Below are 18,646 nucleotides of genomic sequence, written 5' to 3'. Positions count from 1 at the left end.
AACAGCTCCTTTTAACTTTTGTTTAGTGAAGTTTGGAAATTCCAGGACTGAAATTATCCAAGTGATTCCAGGGAAGGGGTATGGAGTTTAAAAACACAGTGGAGCACTTCCTGTATTGCCACATGACATCACAAGGTGGAAGAGAGTGTTTTCTGCTTGAGAGAAGAACTAACATGTGTGAATGAACCAAAACTTTTAAGAAATAAATAAATTGATTCTGATTTGAGGTCATATTGCCGTTTCCTTCCAGCTCTACTTTGGCGAGACCAAACTAAAAGAAATGCCAGAAACAATAAAACATAAATTAAGCAATTTTTTTTTTTTTTTTTCAACCTTCAATATAAAATGCACAAATGACCCTGATCATGCCAGAAGAAAATGTCTATTTCCTTCAGTTTATCACATTGGGCTATTTTAAAAATCTATTTAGTAGTAATAATTTCACAAAATAAAGTGTTGGACCTTTACTCAACCTTTCAGTTTATGGGCCTTGGCTTGAAAAAGATTGAATTAAATGCTAAAATATTTGAAAAAAGATGACTGGATAACTTTGCAAGAGCAGTCTGTCAAATAATTTGATACTTGATGCTTGACAATGATTGTATTATTATATGATTATATTTTTATTTCATTTATTTTTATTTATGTATTTATTCTGGGCAAGTAGAGATTTACATTCTTATACAATGGAACATATAACCTAAGCAAGTGAAATCATAATAGAAATTAAAATAACCACAACAAAAAATGTGCCCAAAAAGGAGTGGGAAGAAGAAGACTTATTTAATCCCACCTACACTCTTCTAATCTAACACAATGAGCTTTCTTTGGCATTTTTGAGACATTTTGCATTAATCTACATGAACAATTTACAAGTGCGGACAAAGACTCACTGTTATAGCTTGGTGGTATAACAGCAATGGAAAGGTTATACTTTAAAAACATGAAAAACAGAAATAGCTCTTTTAAGACGGTTTGTGGCGCCCAAATGTATTCCCCACTTTCCTCGTATATTTCTAGCATCATAAATATTCACAGTGATGAGTTTATGAGCGCTTTTCTCAACTTTCCGAGGCCAGAGTGGAGTTTTGCCTTCACAGCAATGCTAATGTTTATTTTCAGTGAACCAGGAAGCAAGGGTTGTACTCTGTTAGCATACTAGTTGTTTGTTTTATAATTAGATGCATACACAAACACACATCAGTCTCATTTTGTTTAGAAAAGCTTTTAGAATAGATCTAGCCTGATTAATCAGCTGGTTTCACTTCGTGGAAACCTTCTGACCTCGCAGCATTAGGATTCGTTCGCTCGACGGTAGGCAGATACTTTTTTATTTAACCAATCGTTGCTATTTAGTTGTGACGTATATAATGCGCCAAATCGAATATGTAGAAAGGCAATAACGTCTTTCCTCTTGATAAAATTCACCAAACATTCTCTTTGTTACAGCTTTAAATCCTTAATCTCGGGAATCGTTGCCAACACAGAATGTCTGTTTTCGTCTATATCCATCTCAACCGCTTTGTTTAAAGAGGCAATCGAAATACGGAAACGTGCCCAAGGGACTATAAACCGGAACAAGGGGGCTTTATTACTCTCACATATCTGGGATACTGTCCTGAGGAAGTCGGACTGCAGGTGGCGCTGTCGTCCTGTCGAAAACAGCGCCAAAACCTGTTTAAATCAGCTGACCGGACACGTCACAACAACATCACGTGACCACTCTGAAGAAGACCGCTAGTGAGCAGACGAGCAGTCAGGTATGAAAACAAACTCTTGGTCTGTAAAAGAACCTAATAACACGTTTTGTTTACTGTTGTGCTGTACCACAAAAGGGACCCAGACAGGCGCTTGAGTTTGATGTCATGGCTTCACAGCTCTTCGATGATTGGCCGGTGCACAGTCTACAACCTCCATGGTTCTTGCAAACTGTCTAGTGTATTCTGATTCTGATTCCTGACTTAGTCGCTGGAGAGAAATGAAATTGAGTAGAGGCACTAGGTGGCTCCAGCCTGGCTACTGCATTATAACATAGATCAGAAAAAAGCAAACTACAGGATCTTAAAAATTCTAACTCCAATTAACCTGTGTTGGCGGTTTTATCCTGTACAGCAATCTTCAGTTTGAGCAAAATGTTCCTCACAATTATCAATGCTTTTTTAATTCTATATTACTCTTGTTATAGGTAAATAATAAAAAAAAAAAAATTGCTGCTTTAGTATTGGAAAAGCAAATATTGTTGATTGTGCTGATTTCTATTCTGCTACCAATGACACTCGGGTGGAGCTCTTATTGAAATTAATTGGGTGTGTTCCATTTTTCTTCGATGCACATTTTAACTCCATATTATCTTTGTTATAGTTTTTTTTTTTTTTTAATGTAGCTGCTTTGGTACTGGAAATGCAAATATTGTTGAGGAAAGTAGTTCTATTCTGCTACCAATGACAGTAGATAGATCAGTACTGGGCCGAAAAATAATTTACTTTAGTTAAAAATATATGCAATTTCTATATTCAAGATCCACAAAATAACCAAAATGTTAAAAAAGAAGATTAGTTTGACTTTACACGTAGCAATCATTATTAAACTGTCTGAAAAATGCCCACAAGAGTTCTTTCATTGCGTGCTGATTGTTGGCCCACCAGCTGCAGCCATAATAATGAGCCCACAGATTGTGTTTGGAAATGGCCTGAACCTTAACCCCGCCTAATCCAGCTACAATCCCCCAAGAAGAAACCATTATTATCAAATTCCTCTGTGCAAATTCAGAACGTCTACGCGTCGTTCCAAGTTCCCCTCCAGCCATTTATCATGTACAATGCGCACGGATACAGTTTATCTAATTAATCCGTTACTAATCAAGACTGAGTACATGTGAGAGTCCTAAAAAAGAGGATGTTGATATATAGTCCTTCACGGCAGGCCAAAAGTTTATTCCGACATTCCACTGCTCCTTACATGGACTTGTTTTCCCTTCAGCTCGGCTCCCAAAGGCTCCCAAATAATCTCTTTTTTTTTTTTCGTTTTCAAGAGTTGCTTAGGGACAGGACGGAGGACGGGCTGTGTATTGGAAAATGTAATCCTTTGTTTTACAGTGAAAACTTCGGGTGAGATTATCTATCAGGTAATAAAAGGAAGACGGTGGAGCGGAGGGACGTTTACGGGGTTCTATGGGAAGGGGATGGTTTATAGTAAGAAGACAGAAGGGACAGGGAGAATGGAAAAAGAACATATATATGTATTCATCTGTTGTCAAACACTGGTCAAGAGTAAAAGGTTTAAAATGAATGCAGGAACTCTTTCTCTAAACCTTAAAATAACATCTCAGTATTGAAAAATAATGTTACCAGTCCATTCTAATTAGTTATTATCATCAACAGACTCAAAACGTATTATTTTTTACAAGTTCCTGGCTCCACAAACCTGCCATATTCAAGTCTTTTCTCCTGACAACCATCTCGTCTTTGGAGCTGAATAACGGCACCACTTTCTGAAGCTATACTGAAAAAAACAGTTCCATAATTGTTTGTTTATACTGACAGAGAAGACGTTGAACTTTGTGCCAGTTTTTTGTTTCATGTGGACGGGCCCAGTAAACTCTAACCGTAAAGCAGGTCAATTATGTGCAACGATATACACGACCGGTCAAAAGTTTTAGAACGCCCTAATTTTCCAGTTATTTATTGCAGTTCAAGTCGTGCAAGTCCAATGAAGAGCTTGAAATGGTACAAAGGTAAGAACTGAACAGACAGAGGTTAAAAAAAAGATAAAAGATAATAAAGCACAAGTCCAAGTTCTGCCAAAACTACCTCAGGAAAAAAGAACAAGATGGTAAAACTTGAAAACATGAAGCACAGTCCAGACTTAAACCCCATCGAGCTGGTTTGGGATGAACTGGACAGAAGAGTGAAAGTCAAACAATCTACAAGTGCCGCACATTTATGGGAACTTCTGCAACAGACTTGGGAAGAACTTTCAGAAGAATATTTGATTTCTGTTGTAAAAAGAACGAGCCACGAGTGTGTTCAGCTGTTATATCTGCCAAAGGTGGACACTTTCATGAGTTTAGAATACGCTTTGATCAACAGTAAACAGTAAAAAAAAAAGGATAAAGTGTGGTGTTCTAAAACTTTTAACCAGTAGTAAAGTTAAACAGCAAATTCCACCAGTAAATTAACACTGACCTGTCCTCCAGTTCAATGTTAAACTACAGGAATTCTAGACTAAATGTTGTTGAGTCCATATCCCAGATACTTTAGGTCATTTATGAAAAAGGATGCTTTCTATCACTGTGACAGAGCGTCTGTCATCACAAATGCACAAATGTTAAGTGGAACCCAAGAAGTAAGTATACAAAAGAAGACAAAATGAATGTTTTTGGATTAGTTAAATGGTTATTATTTGACTATCTCAAAAGCATGTGTCTGTAGAATAGCTTAGATGACCATTTCAAAGCTTGTACTAACTTCACTTCAAAAACCAATATAAAAATCAAATCTTACAGAAATACCAAGAAGACTAGATACTGTATATTGTCTTCACAAGTAAATCATGACCATAAACTAAAAACATGCTTTTCTTTATCATTACCTTTTGCTTTAATATGATCATAAATGATATATTTTGTGCATTTTTTGTCATTATTATTAGTTTGTATGACCATAATATGAAATTTATTTTACTATATGTAAATATTTGTAAAGTTCCATGATCAGTGTTCACAAGACACCACACCATTTTTGAAACTATTTTCTATTTTTTTCTTTTTCCCCAATCCTTTTCGAGAAATATGCTTTTCTGTTGTTTACAGTGTGTATGTAGTATGATTATTTTTCTCTCTTGGAACAAAAAACGAATTAAAAACCCCCAAAAAGAATCAAGTGGAATTGACTTAGTGTGAAGAGCAAAGAGCTTTTATCAGATTATTATTTAATTAATTATACATGGAAAGTTATTGGTTGATTGTTATTTTAAAAGTTCCAACAAAACAGCTTTCTACACAAGAAATAAGTTGTAGTCAAACTTTGGACAAAAACGGCTAGAAATGAACTGACATGAAATCCAATAGCCAACAGTAAAAGTCTTAGAGGAAGCTCAGGGAGCTTTAAAACCGAAAACACAGCTCCTAGTTGTACGGCGGACGTCCCGCCTGATCATGCATCATTCCCACACATGCGCCCGCTCTTGTGTACGCCGTTCTATAAGCAGAGCCATATGTTCCCATGTCAAACCTGTGTCAGACGGCGTAAAACTACTTGAGCCGGCCCAGACCCCATCTTAAACCTGTGTTATTGATGCTGCGACCCTGACTTACAAACCCCCTCTGTCATTTACGAGACTTCCTCCGAGCTCACATCCACAGGGAGGACTGACGAAGAGCAGACCGGTAAAAATCTACGGGTAAATGTTTGCGGAGCTACAGGAGGCCGAGAGAGAGAGACAGAGCGAGGGAGAGAGAAAGAGAGGGAGCGAGAGGAAGAGCGAAGAGACGGATAAAAGTCATGGAGACAGCTGGTCTGGCCACGCGCAGGTCATGGGAGGGACACACAACGCAGCTCGGTGCTTATGTTTTATACAACACACCAGAGCGAATACTAGATAACGTTTAGAATTGAAATTTAAACTAGATTTTTCCATGTAATTAAATCAAATTGGTTCTGGACCAGTGCAGATGTATTGTAAAAGCAGCTCCAGGGGTCAAAGTGAGTCCACTGTGTGCATGTAATTAAAGAGCAATTATCTTGTACGAACTAGGAAGTGCAGTTTTAATGAAAATTGCAATTTGGATCGACACAATAAACACAAGGCTTCCTACACAAACAACAAAATATTCTGTCTTATTTTGCATGTAATTTCGATCAAACATGTTCTGAAAAGTGATTCTCGTGTTAGTTTGTCAGTTCATATTTCAGGCTTTATGTCAATTCTCATTAGCCAGGCTGCCTCCGCTCAATTTCATTTCTCTTCAGCAAATAGGTCAGGAATCGGAATACACTAGACCAGGGGTGTCAAACTCATTTTGGTTCGGGGTTCGTATCCAACCTACTTTGATCCCAAAGGGGCCGGATCAGAAAGCTCATGGCATATAAACTCCAAAAATAACGATAAGTTCAAATATTTGTGCAGAGAAATGCAAATCTATTACAGAAATCTTTTTTAATTGATGGACTCTTTCTTTTACAAAATATTATAATATTATGAACAACCTGAAACTTTAAGAAAAATGCAATTTCAACACAATGTTTTAACATTAACTTGTATGCAAATAGGAATAAGTCCACTTTTCTCATTTTGGACATTTGTCTGATGAGGGTGTCACGGTCAACAGTCAAAACGATCGTCCTTTAAGAGCGTTTGGAAAGAGACAAGTCTTCATTTGTGCTGCTGTGGTGGGAGGGGCCACGTACAGAGACGCTGGAGACGCTGCTGTGATAAACACCACACAAAATGACCAATATTTTAATAGAAAATATAATTAAAATATTTTAGTAAAAAATCAGCCGAGGGCCAGAATAAAGGTCTTGGAGGGCCGGATCTGGCCCCCGGGCCGTATGTTTGACACCTGTGCAACTAGACGGTTCGCAAAAAAACCCTGGAAGTGCAAGTTCGGGCACCAGCCAATCAGCGAAGAGCCATATATTCTGTGTTATCAACGATTCCCGAGATTGAGGATTTAAAGCTGGAACAAAGAGAATGTTTGGTGAATTTTATCAAGGGAAAAGAAGTTATTACTCTTCCTACGAGATTTGGGAAAAGCTTAATATACCAGTTAACCCCATTAGCGGCGCATTACATACGTCACGACCAAATAGCAGCAATTGGTTAAATGATAAAAAGTACGCGCCTACCATCGAGCGAACAAATTCTAATGCAGCGAGGTCAGACGCTTTGTACGAAGTGAAACAAAGTAAAACCAGCTGATGAATCAGGCTAAATTCTCATGGTTGTGTTTAATGAATCTTAGAATTAAAACATATGTCGCAAATCTAACCACAATCGCGATATTTGTCAGAAAATAAAGTCTCAAATCATTCAGCTGCAAACTGTTTCAAATGCGTGTTTTTAAGACCGTAAAGCAGCTTTAAGTATGGTCCTCTACGATTAAGACTTTCCACAGTGAAATATGTCTGACACGTGACAAGGCTATATGTGATTGCTCTAAAATTGTGCAAAATTGTACTGGCCCATCCTAAAAAATAAATAGTAATTTGGAGCCATTAGTTCAATTACTTCCTGTTTGTCTTCCAACAAGTGGCCATAGGGGACGGACAGTTAGGTGAACGCGGAGCCCTTCAAGAATAAGAAAACATGGACTTTGTAAGAGCGTAATAAAACGAGAGGGTCCAGGATATTTATAAATGGGTTTTTAAAGACGGGGTATTATGCACTTTTTGTAGCTTTCTACCATGTTATTACGTTGTTCCCTCAAAAACATCCCTGAAGTGGTTTTATACATCATCCATGCAAGTTTGAGTAACCTAGTGATCTTTCCTCATTCGAACCTGTGTTACATTTAGCTGCACAGATCCGATCCAAAGCTCAGCCCACACATGCTTCATAAATGGACAAAAGCAGGATAAAAAACACAACACTACAACTTGACAAAGCTGATGCGATGTTACATTAGCGAGATGTGCGTACATTGTGTTGTGATAGAGCTCTGAAGGGGGCGTGACTTAGTGCGAAGAGCAAAGAGAGTGGCACTCAGAGTTTCAGAAAACAAAATAAACTTATTACCTCCGCCAAGGAGGTTATGTTTTTGCCGGCGTTTGTCTGTTTGTTTGTCTGTCTGTCTGTCTGTCTGTTTGTTTGTTTGTTTGTTTGTTTGTTTGTTTGTCTGTTAGCAACATAACTCAAAAAGTTATGGACCGATTTTGATGAAATTTTCAGGATTTGTTGGAAATGTGAAAAGGAAGAACTGATTTCATTTTGGGGGTGATCCGGAAGAAATCCTGGATTCTGGATCACTTTGGAATTTTAGTTAACATTGTGGTAAATGGGGCCAAAAATTTTGTTTCTCAATATCTCGATTAATTATTGACCAAACCCCATGAAATTTGACTCAGGGATGGACAATGGGATCCTCTTTCATATTCCAAAGGCTGATCCGGATCTGATCCAGAAGACTGATTTTATCGCAATTTATATAAAAATGGGGGTAGTCCTTGGCGGAGGTCTGCGCTCTCTGAGTGCTTTTCTAGTTAAACATGTTTATACGTTGTTTTCAGTGAATATACCATGAAATATTACAATCTGAATACTAGGGATGTAACAATAACCAAAATATCGTGATATCGTATCGTCAAAAGTTCTCTCAATAATATCGTGGACCATCACAATATATCGAATTACAAGTCTCTTTGCTTAAATTAAGAGTTATGGTGCAGCAATAGCAAAAAAGACAGAGGGAACTACATAGACCATGATCCTTTGCTCCATTTCAGTGAAGACTACATGAAGGAATAACAGTTCTAAGCAGTTTTAAGTCTTAGTTCTTGGGATTAAGTCTTGTCAAGGCATTTTAAGAGGTTAGCCTCCACAAAATATCACACCATGAGATGTATATCATGAAAATACTGCATAAATATCATAAGAGTTTTAAATATTGTTACATCCCTAATCATGAGCCTTCCCATCATATCGTGAGCTTTCTCACAATGTCGCAATAAATATCGTACGGTGACGATATCGTATCGTTAGACTTGGACATCTTTACATCCCTATTAAATAATATGATTTTCGGACTATAAGGTGCACTTAAAATCCTTAAATTTTCTCCAAAATCGACAGTGCACCTTATAATCCGGTGTGCCTTATGTATTAATTCTGGTTGTGCTTACTGACCTCGGACCGATTTTATGTGGTACACGGCGCTCAAAAATCTGTCAAAATGTTTTAGTACAACTTTGGTAATCTATGAACCCGCACGACTTGATGGACTATCGAAACATTACCGTTACCATAGTCAGGAGCCTCGTGGAGTAATCACATTCACCAAGACAGAGAGGCAACGCCGGGCGAATTACGCCACGATCTGCCAATGGATCATGGACGCCTGGACTAAGGGATCAGTTCTCAAGTGTCGTCCGAGCTTTCACGAATGTTCACGAATTTGATAGATTTGTGGAAGAGGAATGAACTGAAAAAAGTGAGTGTATTGTTTTGTATTTTATGTGTTACAACTGAACAATGTTGAGAGTTTTTGTGAATGAGTTGAATAAAGTTTGACTTATCTGTCTGTTTTGTTTCGCTTAATGCACTTTATAATCCAGTGCACCTTATGTATGAAAATAAACAAGAGAACCCAACATTGATACTGCGCGTTATAATCCAGTGCGCTTTATAGAAAAATATGGTAATGCAGAAATAATACCTCATTATAATTTCAAAAAAGTCCAAAAAGTAAAAACAATTATTAACGTTCCTTTGGCTTTGACACAGCGAGGCTAACCACTCTGCCACTGCGTAAAACAATACCTACCTTAGTCCGCGCTTGCATTACAACATATCATATACAATCTGGGCTAATTCACTCCATGCCTTGAGTTGAACACAGATGGCTACATTCACGTCATCTGCTTCCCCAGCTGCTGCGAGCATGCCTCCAGCTAAACCATCTCCTGTCCGTAATGTGAACTATAAAAGACAAACATCCACAGACCATTTTAATACTAATTCCGTCTGACTGGCTCGACATACTCATCAATTGGAAGCTGCTGTACCGGCTGGACCATGTGGAAAATACAGGAATCAATCTGTTGAGGTAATCTTGTTTTAGTAAAAGGCCAGGTCGAGCTGAGATCCCGTGTTGTGTAACTGAATACAGAGCGTTTGGATAAAATCGCAGATAGTTTGATATAAACATGACAATATTGGCCAAAGCGGATACCTCAAGATGCTAATATTTACAATAGACCGTTGTAGACACAAGGCCTTGCGTGCAGTGAGAAATTGCTGTGGTACTATTGCGAAGATCCTTTTAAGGGGAAGGTTTTGTTGTAAAAAAAAAAGATACGATTCACATTATTTCAAACACACAAGATTAGGGCTGGATATCAATAAGAAGTTGCCAATACAATACATAATGCGACACATAGGCCACGATACGATATGTTTTTTGATACAGTGGTCCCTCGTTTATCGCGGGGGTTATGTTCTAAAAATAACCCGCAATAGTAGTCAGCTTTATTGTTATGTATGTTTAAAGGATGTAAAACCCCTCACCACACACTTTATACACTTTTCTCAGACAACCCTTTTTGCATCCTTCTTAAAACTTATTGCTGCTGTCGTCTTTATGTTATTTTCCTCCTTCTTTATGTAACGAACCGAAGATTAATTTATTCCGTAATGGCGCCTACAGACGTGTAACTTCTACCTTCCTTCAGCGTGTCCAAAAGTTCAACTTTTTGTGCGATTGTTTGCATCTTCTTCTGCCGTTTGGGTGCGACCTCAGGAGCCTTTGTCAGCGCAGAACGTTTCGTCGACATTGTGGGTTTTGTCGGGGAGAAAACTTGCAAACGTACAGCACTTCAGAATTACACTGCTAGAGATTGAACATTTATGTAAATTTGGCTGAACGCATTCTGTACTGTACAGGATACACGGCACGGAGGAGATTGATTGACAATGATCTACAATCCCTCAGCCAATCAGGACGCTGGGGGAAGAACACAATACACATTCATACGCTGTAAAAAAAGCATGCAAAATTCCGCAAAAAAAATCTGCAAAACAGCGAGGTCACAAAAGGTGAACCGCGATTTAGTGAGGGACGACTGTACAGTGCACTTTTGCTTCGAAACGCTTCTATACGATATATTTCAAATCGATTCAATACGGTGAAAAACAAAGGCAAAATCATGGCTCTGATACTAAAAGTCTTTATTAAACCATAAAGTCTGTGCAAAGTGAATATGAAACAAACCCATTTTACTCAAAACTTTGAAAATGTCAACACAAATATACCAAAAAATACCAAAAAAATACTCTTGCCGATATATTGATACAGCAGCCCACGATATTTAATTCTGTATCATCAAATTAAATGATACGATATATCAATATTTCAATATTTTGCACATCCCTACACAAGATATACCACTAACCTCAAGTGTATTTATACTTATATGGTGAAAACCGATCTTAACTAATCTTGATTACAGCTTAGTTAAATAAATTACTAATTCAGCAACTTCATTCAACCTATTTTTTAATATAAACTTGGAGTTGTTTTGTTTCATCCACACATGTTTGAGTAACCTTTTATTTATTATTAGTCTGTGCATCTTCAAAGCTTAAAATGTTCTGTTCCACCTTGTGATTGTTCTGACCCAGCGAGGCGAGGGTCAGGGAGGCAACAAAAACCAAGATGGATATAATTTAATAAACAGGACTGTAAAAGGTAGAATAACAAAAGTGGTCTGAAATATATACACAAAATAACCTAAACTAAGAAACAAAATAAGTGGATTAATATAAAACAAGTTTTGTGCCAAAAAAAGGGTCACATAGGTCTATACAAAAGAAACCAAACAAACAAAAAAACAAGTGACTAAATGAAGTGGTAGTTTTCATTTTAACAGCTACCATCTACGTTTCGTCACCTTTTACCTTTTGTTCAATAGACATGAGGATAAACTAATATCAATCTAAATATGCAGGATTTGTGAGTTAAACATGTGTGAATGAAACAGAAAACAACTCCAGGTCTGTTTTTGATGAGGAAACAACATTATAAATAAATTAGTTCACAAAATAGAGTAATACTGCAGATGCTTCACAAACTGCTCGTCTTCTACCAAGAGCATGTTGTTGCTTTGCCTGGGATGTTCCACAGTATGGCATAATTAAACATATCTATTTTCATAGTGACAAACAGAGGTTATATTTAAAGGTGTGCAAAAATATTGAAATATCGTTTAATGTAATAATACAGTATCGATATTGTGGGTTATTGTATCGATATATTGCATATCAAGTATTTTTGATATATTTTACTAAATTATTTTGTTACAAAGCTACAGTTTTGTTGTTTGTTCAGAGGAAGGAAACTCTTTTCTGTGACACATTTGACATTTTCACAGTTTTGATGATTAAAATGCTTGTGTTTCATATTAACTTTGCACAAGAAGCGGTTTAACGAAGACTTTTAGTATCACAGCCATGATTTAACCATTATTACCTCCGCCAAGGAGGTTATGTTTTTGCCGGCGTTTGTCTGTTTGTTTGTTTGTTTGTTTGTTTGTCTGTTAGCAACATAACTCAAAAGGTTATGGACCAAATTTGATGAAATTTTCAGGATTTGTTGGAAATGTGAAAAGGAAGAACTGATTTCATTTTGGGGGTGATCCGGAAGAAATCCTGGATTCTGGATCACTTTGAAATTTTAGTTAACATTGTGGTAAATGGGGCCAAACATTTTGTTTCTCAATATCTCGGTTAATTATTGACCAAACCCCATGAAATTTCACTCAGGGATGGACTCTTTCATATTCCAAAGGCTGATCCGGATCTGATCCAGAAGACTGATTTTATCGCAATTTATATAAAAAAATGGGGGTAGTCCTTGGCGGAGGTCTGCGCTCTCTGAGTGCTTTTCTAGTTTTTATTAAACCTTATCAAATTGATTTGAAATATATCATATCAAAATCAAGATATGTACCATATCGTGCCGTATGTACCGAGGTATCGTATCGGCAACTTCTTAATGATACCCAGCCCTAGTCATGTTGCATGTAAGCTCCACTGGAATTCAAGATAGACAGATTTAATGCCTTATTGTGTAACATTCCAGACAGAGCAAAAACACTCAAACAAGATAAGCAAGCGAAGGACCCCCCAGCAGAAAAGTTATAGCGCACCTTTAATATTTTCTGTTTTGCCAAGTGTAATTCTTTCCCTCCTATTATTCTTATTACGCGATGCGCTTTGATGCGGACTACCTTCGTTTCCGTGGTGACATAACAAGCCTTAAGGGGGGCATGCTATTGCACAAATTAGCCCATGCCTCGTTCAGAACTCTGTCGGCGAGTTTCTAAATAACTGCAATGCGATCGAGACCACTTAGCTTCTCTTTCATGTCCAATCCAACGCTATTATTCGAGAAAATGTAGAGTTTGCGTCCGCTTTCTGTGGCTAAATAGCAGCATAAGGAACGGGCTAATTAATACAGCGGGCTTGTTGAGAGCGCCAGTGTTATGACAGGTCGCTGCTTCCGCTGCCTGAGGGCCTGGAGTGTTTTTCATCCACTCGACGGCCCAGAGGTGGACAAGCCAAGACAAATGTTAGAACGCCCCGAGAGGATGTGAACGGGAGCCTGTCCACATGCGCTCGTCGTATATATGCTCGGTGATATTTTGGGATTTGAGTTGTGTGAAAGGTTTTGTGTTGCGCAAAACTGACTCACAAGTTATAATGTCGTAACCTCATCAAAAACAGATCTGGAGTTGTGTTTTGTTTCATTCACACATGAGTAATCCTGCATTATTATTAGTTTATCTACATCTCCAAAGCTCAAAATCACAAAGTCACATTTACTTGAGCTTAGTATTCAGACATTTAAATTTAATAAAACTGGTCACATATTAGATGAATGATGATCTATATTAGACAATGTGGATGAAAAAATATTAATGATTTCACAATTGTTTGGTCACAGGGTCAATAATTGTCAGTAAACATAAAATCCCAGTCTTTCTCACACGCTGTCAACTAGGGCTGGGTATCATTAAGAAGTTGCCGATACGATACAAACCTTGATACTTAGGCCACGATACGATACATATCTCGATACAGTGCGCTTTAGATTCAATACGATATATTTCAAATCGATTCTGTACAGTTCAATAAAAAATAAAGGCTAAATCATGACTGTGATACTAAAAGTCTTGTGCAAAGTTCATATAAAACACAAATATTTTAATCATCAAAACAGTGAAAATGTCAAATGTGTCGCATAAAAGTTTCCTTCCTCTAAACAAGCAACAAAACTGTAGCACTGTAACAAAATAATTCAGTAAAATATACCAAAAAAATACTCTTGGCGATGTATCGATAAAGCAGCCCACGATATCGATACTGTACCATCACATTAAACGAAACAATATATCGATATTTTTGCACACCCCCACTGTCGACAATAAAATTTGATAGCATGATAGTTGAACAGTTTTTGATGAAACTTTATAAAATTAGAAGTGATTTACTTGTGAAAGTTCAAGGCAAATTTTGTAAACTTAAAAAAAATATATATGTGAGAGAGAAGGGTTGTTACCTCATCAAAAACAGACCTGGAGTTGTGTTTTGGTTTCATTCACACGTGAGTAATCCTGCATTATTGGGCTACGTTTATATAATGACGAGCTGAACAGAAGACGCAAAAATGGCGTCGCGTTTTCACTTTTTATTCCACATTTACACAAGCGTTTTCGGGAGGAAATCTGCGTGCATACGGTGACGCAAAAGTGTGTGGAATTCCATTGGGTATGCATGCCAGGCGGCTCGGTGGTGACGCTAGGTGGTGATGTATGTGACGTAAACGCGTACGTGACCTGAGCAGATCTGACCAGAGTTTTGCGTCTTGGGCAGTGTAGACGGAAACACTACGGCGGAGCGTATTCAACTTTTCCACTCTGGAAGGTGGTTTCAGATTTTTGCATTTTTAAGCCCCAAAAACTTAATCAGCATCTAAACGAAAGACACTCCCGATAAAATATTTTGTAGTTTTTACCCACAAGCGTTCTTGTGTAAACAGACCCTTAGTTTATCTACATCAAAATACTCAAAATGCTCTCTTCTGGTCATTTTCAAGTTATATTTTAAATTTTTTTTTGTAGAGACTGGCAATTCCAGGCTTGAAATTATCTATGAAATTATCCAAGCAAAAGTGTATGGAGTTTAGAAACACAGTGGAGCACACATCACAAGGTGGAACAGTGTGTTTTGTTTAAGAGAAGCTATAACAAATATGCAGGTTTGTGTGTTAAACATGTGTGAATGAAATGAAAACACAACTCCATTATGTTTTTGGTGAGGAAACAACATCATAACAGATCAGAAAATAGCGTAAAATGGGCCCTTTAAGATATTATGCTTTGAAAAATGGCTTTAGGAAATGTCAAGTTTTTGCATTCTGTCAACGTTATGCCAGAAAATGATGTATTACTCAAATGCTACAATAACATGAATTTCAAAGCGTGTCTTGCTCTTTGCTTAAAAACATCTCCAGTATTATTGTTGAAACATTTGATGAACTCATATGTTTCTTTTACTGTTTCTGGTCTATAAAAGTTTTGGCGTTTTCCATTGTATCCAAGTTTGTGCCCTCGATTGTGTAATTTCTTGCTTAGAAGAAGTGGCGCAATCCTATTTTACATCTGCTTTAACAACAATAGTCCTATTATAGACTTGGTTTGGATCTGGTGGTACTCAGAAAGCCAAATATTTTCTTCGGTGGTACTTTGTTTGAAAAGTCTGAGAGCCACTGATCTAGAGACGCTATATTTCTGTGTCTCTACATCTCCGACCTTTTTCGTCTGGTGAGCTGCTCTTATAAAACGAAGATGCCAGAGAGCGACTCATTTTAGCGTTTCCAAGAAATCGAGAAAATATAAAAGCCTTAGATGTGACGCAGTTTGACGTCTATAAAACATTTACACAACTATTATCCATTTATTAGTGCTGGGGACATAACGATATCCACATTTCTCTGTACGATACTTTCATTTATTGCAATATTTTGTAAAATTGTGAATACTTTTTCCTTTTTAAAATGCCTTGACAAGCCTTCGGTTCTGCCATAATCTAAAGAATTAAGTTTTAAAGTGCATGTATTAGTAATCTGCGCTAAAACGGAGCAAAGCATCATGGTATATGTAGTTCTCTCTGTCTTTTTAGCTGTATCGCTGCACCATAACTATTAATTTAAGCAAAGAGGCTTGTAATTTGATATATTTTCATGACCCATGGTATTATTGTGAGACTTTTGACGATATGATATCACAATATTTGGGTTATTGTTACATCCCTAACGCACAAAGATCAGAATGATACACTTACAATGGTAATAGGCGTTTAATTAAACCAAATATGATTCAGAAATCTCTTGGCGAGCTACATGGAAGAGGATTGAGAGCTTCTGGTAGCTCCCGAGATATTAACATGTTCCAATCAATATTATCTAATGTTTGTGAAGCTTAATTTATGTTTAGTTTTAATTCTCAAGCCTAATCTGAAAGCTGAAAACTAAAGAGCACACTACATATACTGTAGTACTCGAGACCGGTCTAGAGATCAAGACCAGTCTCAAGTACTACGACACTACTAGTACTACCATATTTTTACTACAATTTTTTTGCAGTCTTGGTCTCGTCTCGGACTTGAACACATTTGAACTCGGTCTTGTCTTGATCTTGAAGGGGTTTGGACTCAGTCTTGTCTCGTACTCGAGGTCTGACACTAATGTAAATCCAATTAGGAACTTGAAAAGGCAGGTTTAAAAATGCTACCCACTTTATTCGGTTTTCAGAGGAAGTTGGCTAAAAGAAGGGGTTTGCTTAGCAGTTTTCTTGACTTATTTAAGCCTAAATTAACATTAACAAGCTCAAATGGAGATAGATTTATAAAAACATTGGTATATATGTGCCAAAATAAATGTAAAATACAAATAAATGTAGAAAATGACAAAGATGGTCTTGTTTTGGTCTCAAGGGGCCGTGGTCTTGGTCTTGTCTCAGTCTCACCTTTAAAAGTCTTGGTCTTGTCTCAGTCTTGGTCTTTAAAAGTCTTGGTCTTGTCTCGGTCTCAGTCTTTAAAAGTCTTGGTCTTGTCTCAGTCTCAGTCTTTAAAAGTCTTGGTCTTGTCTCAGTCTCAGTCTTTAAAAGTCTTGGTCTTGTCTCAGTCTCAGTCTTTAAAAGTCTTGGTCTTGTCTCGGTCTCAGTCTTTAAAAGTCTTGGTCTTGGTCTCAGTCTCTTTAAAAGTCTTGGTCTTGTCTCAGTCTCAGTCTTTAAAAGTCTTGGTCTTGTCTCAGTCTCAGTCTTTAAAAGTCTTGGTCTTGTCTCACTCTCAGTCTTTAAAAGTCTTGGTCTTGTCTCGGTCTCAGTCTTTAAAAGTCTTGGTCTTGTCTCGTCTCAGTCTTTAAAAGTCTTGGTCTTGTCTCGGTCTCAGTCTTTAAAAGTCTTGGTCTTGTCTCGGTCTCAGTCTTTAAAAGTCTTGGTCTTGTCTCGGTCTCAGTCTTTAAAAGTCTTGGTCTTGTCTCGGTCTTGGTCTTTAAAAGTCTTGGTCTTGTCTCAGTCTCAGTCTTTAAAAGTCTTGGTCTTGTCTCAGTCTCAGTCTTTAAAAGTCTTGGTCTTGTCTTGGTCTCAGTCTTTAAAAGTCTTGGTCTTGTCTTGGTCTCAGTCTTTAAAAGTCTTGGTCTTGTCTCAGTCTCAGTCTTTAAAAGTCTTGGTCTTGTCTCAGTCTCAGTCTTTAAAAGTCTTGGTCTTGTCTCAGTCTCAGTCTTTAAAAGTCTTGGTCTTGTCTCGGTCTCAGTCTTTAAAAGTCTTGGTCTTGTCTCAGTCTCAGTCTTTAAAAGTCTTGGTCTTGTCTTGGTCTCAGTCTTTAAAAGTCTTGGTCTTGTCTCAGTCTCAGTCTTTAAAAGTCTTGGTCTTGTCTCAGTCTCAGTCTTTAAAAGTCTTGGTCTTGTCTCGGTCTCAGTCTTTAAAAGTCTTGGTCTTGTCTCAGTCTCTCTTTAAAAAGTCTTGGTCTTGTCTCGGTCTCAGTCTTTAAAAGTCTTGGTCTTGTCTCGGTCTCAGTCTTTAAAAGTCTTGGTCTTGTCTTCGGTCTCAGTCTTTAAAAGTCTTGGTCTTGTCTCAGTCTCAGTCTTTAAAAGTCTTGGTCTTGTCTCTGTCTCAGTCTTTAAAAGTCTTGGTCTTGTCTCACTTGTCTTTAAAAGTCTTGGTCTTGTCTCACTCGTCTTTAAAAGTCTTGGTCTTGTCTCTCAGTCTCAGTCTTTAAAAGTCTTTGGTCTTGTCTCAGTCTCAGTCTTTAAAAGTCTTGTCTCAGTCTCAGTCTTTAAAAGTCTTGGTCTTGTCTCACACTTCTTTAAAAGTCTTGGTCTTGTCTCAGTCTCAGTCTTTAAAAGTCTTGGTCTTGTCTCAGTCTCGGTCTTTAAAAGTCTTGGTCTTGTCTCGGTCTCAGTCTTTAAAAGTCTTGGTCTTGTCTCACTCTCGCCTTTAAAAGTCTTGGTCTTGTCTCAGTCTCAGTCTTTAAAAGTCTTGGTCTTGTCTCACTCTCAGTCTTTAAAAAGTCTTGGTCTTGTCTCAGTCTCGGCTTTTAAAAGTCTTGGTCTTGTCTCGGTCTCAGTCTTTAAAAGTCTTGGTCTTGTCTCAGTCTCAGTCTTTAAAAGTCTTGGTCTTGTCTCAGTCTCAGTCTTTAAAAGTCTTGGTCTTGTCTCACTTTTCTTTAAAAGTCTTGGTCTTGTCTCACTCGTCTTTAAAAGTCTTGGTCTTGTCTCAGTCTCGCCTTTTAAAAGTCTTGGTCTTGTCTCGGTCTCAGTCTTTAAAAGTCTTGGTCTTGTCTCAGTCTCAGTCTTTAAAAGTCTTGGTCTTGTCTCTGTCTCAGTCTTTAAAAGTCTTGGTCTTGTCTCTTGTCTCAGTCCTTTAAAAGT

General features: G+C 37.6%; 1 protein-coding gene across 1 annotated transcript in view; it reads right to left on the bottom strand.

Moving 5' to 3' along the window:
• Nucleotides 1-18,646, bottom strand: part of LOC110158737 (cGMP-specific 3',5'-cyclic phosphodiesterase-like) — a 121,449-nt gene that overhangs the window by 61,410 nt on the left and 41,393 nt on the right.

This window comes from Boleophthalmus pectinirostris, unplaced genomic scaffold (genome assembly GCF_026225935.1).
Source record: "Boleophthalmus pectinirostris isolate CB_2022bp ecotype Guang Dong unplaced genomic scaffold, ASM2622593v1 HiC_scaffold_20, whole genome shotgun sequence".
In the NCBI taxonomy this organism is placed as follows: Eukaryota; Metazoa; Chordata; class Actinopteri; order Gobiiformes; family Gobiidae; genus Boleophthalmus; species Boleophthalmus pectinirostris.
The sequence above is the reverse complement of the archived record's forward strand: the minus strand, read 5'-3'. Positions and strand labels throughout refer to the sequence as shown.